The sequence below is a fragment of the Carcharhinus amblyrhynchos genome, unplaced genomic scaffold (assembly GCF_965287045.1).
Source record: "Carcharhinus amblyrhynchos unplaced genomic scaffold, sCarAmb.v2.hapA scaffold_796, whole genome shotgun sequence".
In the NCBI taxonomy this organism is placed as follows: Eukaryota; Metazoa; Chordata; class Chondrichthyes; order Carcharhiniformes; family Carcharhinidae; genus Carcharhinus; species Carcharhinus amblyrhynchos.
This window is the reverse complement of record NW_027650536.1, coordinates 9,784-19,998: the sequence shown is the minus strand read 5'-3', so window position 1 is coordinate 19,998 and position 10,215 is coordinate 9,784.

Sequence of the window (10,215 nt, the reverse complement as noted above, 5' to 3'; positions counted from 1 at the left end):
ACCTTTGGGAAAAGATATTGACTATCTAGCTGGTCCGTGCCTCTCATTATTTTGTAGACCTCTATAAGATCACCCCTCACTCCAGACAAAAAGTCCCAGTTTATCCAGCCCCTCATAACCCAAACTATCCAGTCCCGGTAGCATTTTAGTCAATCTTTCAACATAGAGCATAGAACACTACAGCACAAAATGGCTCTTCGACACCAATCATATCCATACCTACCAGGCCATAGAACTATCTGTAACTCCCAAACCCATTAAATCCCATTTACTCATCCAGAAGTCTTTCAAAAGACCCCAGCAAGTTCGCCTCTACCACCGACAGCAGCCGATTCCACTCACTCACCACCCTCAGTGAAAAACTTACCCCTGACTCTTTCTAGTTTAATAATATCCTTTCTATAATAGGGTGACCAGAAGTGTATACAGTATTCCAAGTGTGGCCTTACCAATGTCTTGTACAACTTCAACAAGACGTCCAACTCCTGTTTTCAGTTCTGGGACCTTTGTTGTTCGTAGTGTATAAATGATTTGGAGGAAAATGTAACTCGTCTGATTAGTAAGTTCATAGATGACACAAAAATTGGTGGAGTTACAGATAGTGAAGAGGATTGTTAGGGGATACAGCAAGATATAGGCCGGTTGGAGATTTGGGTGGAGAAATGGCAAATGGAGTTTAAGCCAGACAAATGTGAGGTAATGCATTTTGGAAGGTCCAATGCATGTAAATGGTAGAACCCTTAAGAGTACTGACAGGCAGAGAGATCTGGGTGTATACGTCCACCGAGAACTGAAAGTGGCAACGCAGGTGGATAAGTTGGTCAAGAAGGCATACAGCATGCTTGCTTTCATCAGTTGGGGCATTGAGTATGAAAATTCACAGGTCATGTTGCAGCTTTATAGAACCATTCAGAATATTGTCCACAATTCTGGTCATCACACTACCAGAACGATGTGGATGCTTTGGAGAGGGTACAAAAGAGATTTACCAGGATGTAGCCTGGTATGGGGGTATTAGCTATGAGGAAAGGTTGGATAAGTTTGGTTTGTTCTCACTGGAATGGTGGAGGTTAAAGGGCAACCTGCTAGAGATTCACAAGATTATGAGTGACATGGAATGAGTGGATAGTCAGATGCACTTTCCTGGGTAGAAAAATCAAGTACTGGGGAAAAATAGGTTTAAGGTACATGGGGAAAAGCTTAGGAGATGTACGAGGCAAGTGTTTTTACAGTGGGTGGTGAACATCTGGAATGCACTGCCCGGGGAGGTCGTGGGAGTAGGTACGATAGTGGTGTTTAAGGGACAAACGCATGGATAGGATGGGAATGGAAGGATACAGACTCCGTTAGTGCATACAGTTTTAGTTTAGGGAGGCATCACGACTAGCACAGGCTTGGCAGGTCGGACAGCCTGTTCCTCTGCTGCTCTGTTCTTTGATGTAGGTAGGAAAAGGGATGAGGTCCTGAAGCGTGAATATAAAGTTAGGCAGAAGGCTAAAACTGCAGGATTTTGAGTGTTGTAATTTCTGGACTACTGCCGGTGCCACACGCTAGAGAGAGTAGGAAGAAGAAGATTAGGCAGATGAATGCGTGGCTTGACAGCTGGTGCAGGGGGTAGGGATTTAGATTTGTGGATCATTGGGATCTCTTCTGGGACTAGGGTGACCTGTTCAAGAGGGACAGGTTATAGCTGAACTGGAGAGGGACTAATATCCTGATGGGGAGATTTGCTAGAGCCACCTGGGAGGGTTTAAACTAGTTTTGCAATGGGGTGGGACTCAAAGCAGTAGGGAAACAGAAGAGAAGGTTGAGGACAGCACAGAAGTTAAATAGAGCACATTAAATAGTAAAGGCAGAGTCAGTAATCCTGCTACCAGAGAGATCAGACAAAAGCAGGGCAGACAGGATCATAGAATCCTGCAATGCAGAAGGAGGCCATTTGGCCCATTGAGTCTACACTGACCACAATCCCACCCAGGCCCTATCCCCACAGCACCATGCATTTACCCCAGTTGGTCCCCTGAAGCAATTTAACATGGCCAATCCACCTAACCCAAACATCTTTGGACTATGGGAGGAAACCCATACAGACACAGGGAGAGTGTACAAACTCCACACAGACAGTGATTCAAGCCAGGAATCAAACCCAGGTCCCTGGCACTGAGAGGCAGCAGTGCTAACCACTGTGCCACCTTAAAGCAAGGGAAGTCCAGATTAAACTGCTTTTATTTCAATGCAAGAGGCCTGATGGGCAAGGCAGATAAACTCAGGGCATGGATGGGTACGTGGGACTGGGATATTATAGCAATTACACAGGACGTAAGAGAGGAAGGGGAGTTGCATTTTTAATTAAGGAAAAGGCAAAAAGCTGAAGCATGCTACGGTGCAGAGGGACCTGGGGGTCCTTGTGCACGAGTCACAAAAACCCAGTCTGCAGGTGATCAAGAAGGCAAATGGAATGCTGGCCTTTATAGCGAGGGGGATACAATATAAAAGCAGACAGGTCTCGCTGCAACTGTACAGGGTACTGGTGAGGCCGCAGCTGGAGTACTGCGTGCAGTTTTGGTCGCCGCACTTGCGGAAGGGTATATTGGCCTTGGAGGGAGTGCAGAGGAGGTTCACTAGGCTGACGGACTATGAAGAGAGACTAAATAGACTGGGTCTGTACTCGTTGGAGTTTAGAAGGATGAGGGGGGATCTTATAGAGACGTATAAGATAATGAAGGGGATGGATAGGGTAGAGGTAGAGAAATTCTTCCCGCTTAGAAAGGATAGCAGGACTGGAGGGCACAGCCTCAAGATAAGGGGGAGCAGTTTAGATTGGAGTTGAGGAGGAACTTCTTCACTCAAAGGGTGGTGAGTCTCTGGAATTCTCTGCCCGCTGAAGTGGTGGAGGCTGCCTCGCTAAATATATTTAAGTCACGGGTAGATAGGTTTTTGATGGACAGGGGAATTAAGGGTTATGGGGAGAAAGCGGGAAAGTGGAACTGATCCACTTCAGATCAGCCATGATCTTATTGAATAGCAGGGCAGGCTCGAAGGGCTGGATGGCCTACTCCTGCTCCTATTTCTTATGTTCTTATAAAAACATCATGGCCGTACTGAGAGGACTTATATCCGAGGATTCGCCCACTGAGTCTATATGGGTAGAACTAAGAAACAAGAGGGAGATCACTTTGATAGGGTTGTCCTACAGACCTCCAAACAGTCATTGGGAAATTGAGGAGCAAATATGAAAGGAGATTACAGATGGCACCAAGAAAACCAGGGTGGTAATTATAAGGGACTTTGACTTTCTCAACATTAATTGATACAGCCATAGCATTAGGGGCATGAATGGAGAGAAATTTGTTGAGTGTATTCAGGAGGAATTTCTCATTCAGTATGTGGATGGCCTGACTAGAGAGGGGGCAAAACTTGACCTCCTCTTGGGAAATAACGAAGGGCAGTTGACAGAAGTGTTAGTGAGGGATCACTGTGCGACCAGTGACCACAATTCTGTTAGTCTTAAGATAGCTATGGAGAATGATAGAATTTTAACTTTTGGGACAGACCTAAATTGGGTCAAGGCCAATTTTGATGGTACGAGACAGGAACTTTCAAAAGTTAATTGGGGGAGTCTGTGGGAAGGCAAAGGGACGGCTGGTAAGTGTGAGGCTTTCAAAAGTGTTAACTAGAGTTCATAGAATCACAGAACCCTACAGTGCAGAAAGAGGCCCTTCGGCCCATCGAGTCTGCACCGGCCACAATCCCACCCAGGCCCTACCCCCATACCCCTATATCTTTTGCCTGCTAATCCCTCTAACCTAAGCAACCTAGTATACTAAGGGGCAATTTTAGCACGGCCAATCAACCTAACCCGCACATCTTTGGAATGTGGGAGGAAACTGGAGCACCTGGAGGAAATCTGTCATCCCTCCAAACTCCCCTGTGGTACTATGCTGCCTATCCCTTAATGGTCTCATTTCTATCCCAGCTTTCCTTTTTTTAAATTGATGTGCTCACAAAATATTTTACTTTTTATGTACATTGCTTCATTTTCTCTCTTATTATGCACTCCTCTACCGTCTGTAATTAATGTATGTTGCTTGACCAACCCTCATTATTCCCTTATAACTTTATTCATCCATTGAACCTCACTAGTGTTTAGTAAGCCCCACTTGACCAAATGCAGCATCAAGGAGCAAAACTGGAGTCAATGGGGATCGGGGGAAAACTCTCCACTTGTTGGAAAATTCCTGGATCCTCACTGATTGTTCACTGATTCAAATTTCACCAGTCATTTTTGAAAAGCTTGTGTGAGGTTGTGGTGGTTGGCGGTCAATCTTCTCACTCCAGGACATCACTGCAGGGGTTCCTCAGGGTACCGTCCTTCATCAATGATCTTCAGCTGCTTCAATGATCTCCCTTCTATCATAAAGGAATGTTCGCCGATGACTGCACAATGTTCAATGCCATTCACAACTCATCAGACACTGAAGCAGTCCATGTTCAAATTCAGCAAGACCTGGACAATATCCAGGCTTGGGCTAACAAGTGGCAAATAACATTCGCACCACACAAGTACCAGGCAACGGCCACCTCCAATACAAAGGAATCTAACTAACTATCTCCGTTTGACATTCAGTGGAATTGCCATTACTGAATCTCCCATTAACAACATTGAGAGTTATCATTGACCAGAAACTGAACTGGAACTACGGCAGCAAGTCAGAGGCTGGGAGTCCTTTGGTGAGTAACCTCTTGACTCGTCAAAGCCTGTCCACCAGCTACAAGACACGAGGAGAATGTACAAACTCCACACAGACAGTGACCCAAGCCAGGAATCGAACCCAGGTCCCTGGATCTATGAAGCAACAGTGCTAACCACTGTGCTACCGTGCCACCCAAAAAGAGTAAGCACAATCCTTTTAAAGTGAAGGGCAAGGCTGGTAAAATTTGGGAACCCTGGATAATTGAGGATATTAAAGCCCTGGTCAAAAGGAGGCACATGACATGCATAGGCAGCTGGGATCAAGTGGATCCCTTGAATAGTATAGAGGTTATTGGAGAAAGAGAGAAATCAGGGGGGCAAAAAGGGGACACAAGATTGCTTTGCAGATAAGACAAAGGAGAATCCAAAGAGCTTCTACAAATGATAAAGGGCAAAAAGGATAACTAGGGAGACAATAGGGAGAATAGGGAATAAATTCACCTGAGATACAGGGCAATTTGATAAAGTTCCCCTTAATTGAAGGCTTAGTCACGAGGGGGCATAGGTTTAAGGTGAGGATTGGGGGTTGGGGGGTGGGGGGTGTTGGGGTAGATGAGGGAAAAACTATTTTACCTAGAGGGTGGTGACAGTCTGGAGTGCGCTGCCTGGGAGTGTGGTGAAGACAGGTTTCCTCACACCCTTTGTAAAGCACCTGGATGAGCACTTAGCACACCATAACATTCAGGGCTATGGGCCAAGTGCTGGCAGATGGGATTAGGTGGGAGCTCAGGTGTTTCTAATGTGTCAGTGTGCACAGTAAAGGAATTAAGGGTTATGGTAAGTGAAACTGAGTCTACAAAAAGATCAGCCATGATCTTATTGAATGGCGGAGCAGGCTTGAGGGCTAAATGGCCTACTCCTGCTCCTAGATCTTACGTTCTGATGATGGGCCGAAGGGCCTGTTCTGCGCTCTATGATTATCTTAATGATCAACAAGATCATCTATGTTGCAGACCCAGAAGAAATTGGTGAGATCTAAATGAATATTTCTCATCAGTATTTACTGTTGAGAAAGACATGGATGAAGTGGTGGAGGCTACCTCGCTAAATATTTTTAAGACGCGGGTTGATGGGTTTTTGATAAGAGAGGGGATTAAGGGTTATGGGGAGAGGGCAGGAATGTGGAACTGAGCCAAGACAGATCAGCCATGATCTTACTGAATGGCGGGGCAGGCTCGAAGGGCTAGTTGGCCTACTCCTGCTCCTATTTCTTATGTTCTTATGTTAAGAAATTTGGGGAAATAAATAGCGATGTCTTGAGAAGTGTACATATTACAGAGTAAGAGGCGTTTGAAGTCTTAAAGTGCATCACGACAGGTAAATCTCCGGGACCTGATGAAGTGGATCCCAGACGTTGTGGGAGGCTAAGGAGGAAATTGTGGGTCTCTCGCAGACATATTTGAATCATCGATAATCACGGGTGAGGTGCCTGACGATTGGAGAGTGGCAAATGTTGTGCCTTCGTTTAAAAAGGGCTGCAGGGAAAAATCAGGGAACTACAGGCCAGTGAGCCTCCCATCTGTGGTGGGTAAATTGTTGGAAGGTATTCTGAAAGACAGAATCTACAGGGATTTAGAGATGCAAGGACTGGTTAGGGACAGTCAGCATGGCTTTGAGAGTGGAAAATCATGTCTCACAAATTTGATTGAGTGTTTTGAAGGGGTAACCAAGAAGATAGATGAGGCCAGTGTAGTCGACATGGGCTTCAGAGAAGGCCTTTGACAAGACATCACATGGTAGGTTGTTGCTTGAGGTTAAATCTCACAGGATCCAGGGTGTGGTAGTCAATTGGATACAAAATTGGCTTGATGACAGTAAGAAGTCTGACAACAACAGGTTTAAGTCCAACCGATTTATCTGATAGTAAACTCAAGCTTTCGGGGTTTGTTCTCCATTCACCTGAAGGGGCAAACCCCGAAAGCTTGTGAGTTTACTATCAAATAAATCGGTTGGACTTAAACCTGGTGTTGTCAGACTTCTTACCGTGTTTACCCCAGTCCAACACTGGCATCTCCACATCTGATGACAGAAGACAGTGGGTGTGGAGGGTTGTTTTCCAAACTGGAACCCTGTGGCCAGCAGTATGCCTCAAGAGTTAGTGCTGGATCCACTGTTATTTGTCATTTATATTAGCGATTTGGGATGAGGACTTTGGAGGCATGGTTAATAAGTTTGCAGATGACACCAAGGTTGGTGGCATAGTGGACAGTGAAGAAGGTTATTGCGGATTGCAATGGGACCTTGATCAGTAGGGCATGTGGGCTGATGAATGGCAGATGGAGTTTAATTTAGACATACATGAGGTGATGCACTTTGGGGGGTTGAATCAGATCAGGACTTATTCCTATTAATGATCGGGTGTTGGAGAGAGTTATAGAACAAAGACATCTAGGAGTACAAGTTCTTAGTTCCATGAAAGTGAAGTCACAGATGGAAAGGGTGGTGAAGAAGGCATTCGACATGTTTGGTTTCATCAGTCAGAACATTGAATACAGGAGTTGGAATGTCTTGAAGTTGTACAAGACATTGGTAAGGCCACACTTGGAATACTGTGTGCAATTCTGGTCACCCTATTATAGAAAGGATATTATTCAACTGGAAAGAGTGCAGGAAAGATTTACTAGGGTGTTACCAGGACATGATGGTTTAAGTTATAAGGAGAGACTGGATAGACTGGGACTTTTTATTCTGGAGCGTAGGAGGCTTAGGGATGATCTTTTAGAGGTCTATAAAACAATAAGGGTATAGATCAGTTAGATAGTCAACATCTTTTCCCAAGGTAGGGGAGCTAAAACTAGAGGGCGTAGCTTTAAGGTGAGAGGGGAAAGATACAACAGGGTCCAGAGGGCAATCTTTTCACACAAAGGGTGGTGAGTGTCTGGAACAAGCTGCCAAAGGGACGGGTATAATTTTGTCTTTTAAAAAGCATTTAGGCAGTTACATGGGTAAGATTAGTATACAGGAATATGGGCCAAACATGGGCAGTTGGGACTTGTTTAATGATAAAAATTGGGAGGCATGGACTAGTTAGGCTGAAGTGCCTGTTGCCATTCTGTAACCTTCTATGACCCTAACTGAAAGATATTAATGGAACTGTGTAGAGGGAGTTTTACTCCATATAACACTGTGCTGTAGCTGACTGGATATTACAAATGGAAAATGTTCCAATGTTTATATTCACATGTGTAAAGTTAAACAAGTTAAAGAAAAATGACAGTCCACACTGTTTGTACAATTGTTGGTCACGAAAGCTGAAAGAAACATGAATTTATCTCAAAAGACTTTTTTGCCAATGAAAACTTCATAACTCAAATTTTACTTTAAATTGGTTAACTAATGAATATTTCAGACACTTCATGAATGTACAATGAAGAAAGCTAAAAGTCAACAGCTGAGTAACAATCACTGCTCTAAATACGTCAGAAAAAAGACCAATTACCAAGAACTGCAAAGAGAGCAGTGGAGTTCCAGGAAATGACAAGTTCAAGCAGGCAAGCAAGCAGGTCATGATGTACTGAATACTCTGGGAGCACAGCCAGACTATCATGCAATGTCACGTCCCAACTCAAGAGTAGAAAAACTACCATTCAACAGTTTCCTTTGGCCCAGTGACAAAGGAGTTCGACACTTCAGTGAGAAAGCTTCATGTGAAAAGTCACCTAGACCTTCCTGATCATCAAAATAACGATCAGTGCTCAAAGCCACACTTCAAATCCTGACCCGAGTTCTATAAATGTGCAGCTTAATTACCAGTCAATAAATGGAGAGCAGGGATGAAAAAAACTCAAGGAGCAGTACTGCCTAAAGACTAAACTTTGAAAAACCTGAGGGTGGATAAGTATCCTGGGCCTGATGCGATACATCCTAGGATACATTGGGAGGCAAGGGACGCGATTGCGGAGCCCTTAGCTTTGATCTTTGGGTCCTCACTGTCAACAGGGATTGTGCCAGAGGAATGGAGAATGGCAAATGTTGTTCCTCTCTTCAAGAAAGGAAATAGGAATGACCCTGGTAATTATAGGCCAGTTAGTCTTACTTCAGTGGTAGGTAAGTTAATGGAAAAGGTCCTGAGAGATAAGATTTATGAGCATTTCGAAAGATGCAGCTTAATCCAGGATAGTCAGCACGGTTTCATGAGGGGTAAGTTCTGCCTCACAAATTTGATTGAATTTTTTGAGGAGATAACTAAGTGTGTAGACGAAGGTAGAGCAGTTGATGTTGTATACATGGATTTTAGTAAGGCGTTTGATAAGGTTCCCCACGGTAGGCTCATAAAGAAGATAGGAGGTGTGAGTTAGAAGGAAATTTGGCCGATTGGATAAGTAACTGGCTGTCTCATAGAAGACAGAGGGTGGTGGTGGTGGAGGGAAAATTTTCAGACTGGAGGCCAGTTACCAGTGGTGTACCACAGGGATCAGTGCTGGATCCTCTGCTATTTGTGATTGTTATCAATGTCTTGGAAGAGGGGGCTGAAGGGTGAGTTAGTAAATTTGCTGATGGAGTAGTGGATGAGACGGAGGGCTCTTGCAGGCTGCAAAGAGACAGTGATAGGATGCAGAGCTGGACAGAAAAGTGGCAGATGGCATTTAACCCTGATAAGTGTGAGGTGATTCATTTTGGTAGGACAAACTTGAATGCGGATTACAGGGTCAACGGCAGGGTTCTGAGGAATGTGGAGGAACAGAGAGATCTTGGGGTTCATATCCACAGATCTCAGAAGGTTGCCACTCAAGTGGATAGAGCTATGAAAAAGGCTTATAGCGTGTTAGCGTTTATTAACAGGGGTTTGAGTTTAAGAGTTGTGGAGTTATGCCGCAACTATACAGGACCTTAGTGAGACCACATTTGGAATATTGTGTACAGATATGGTCACTTCATTATAAGGAGGATGTGGAAGCATTGGAGAGAGTGCAGAGGAGATTTACCAGGATGCTGTCTGATTTGGAGGGTAGGTCTTATGAGGAAAGGTTGAGGGAGCTGAGGCTTTTCTCTTTAGAGCGGAGGAAGATAAGAAGCGACTTAAGAGGTTCATAAGATGATAAGGGGGATAGATAGAGAGGATGTGCAGAGACTATTTCCATGGGTGGGTGCAGCTGTTACTAGGGGGCATAACTATAAAATTCATGGTGGGAGGTATAGGAGGGATGTCTGGGGTAGATACTTCACTCAGAGTGATTAGGGTGTGGAATTCACTGCCTGCTGTGATAATGGATTCAGACACTTTAGGAACTTTCAAGCGGTTATTGGATAGGCACATGGAGCACACTAGAACGATTGGGAGCGGGATAGCTTGATCTTGGGTTTGGACATAGCTCGGCACAACATCAAGGGCTGAAGGGCCTGTACTGTGCTATACTGTTCTATGTTTCTAGGTAAACACAGGCTACTGAATTCTAGACAGGATTTTAACTACAGGAAATGAAGAATTTGAGATGCGATGTTCCAAAAACATTGTGTTAAAA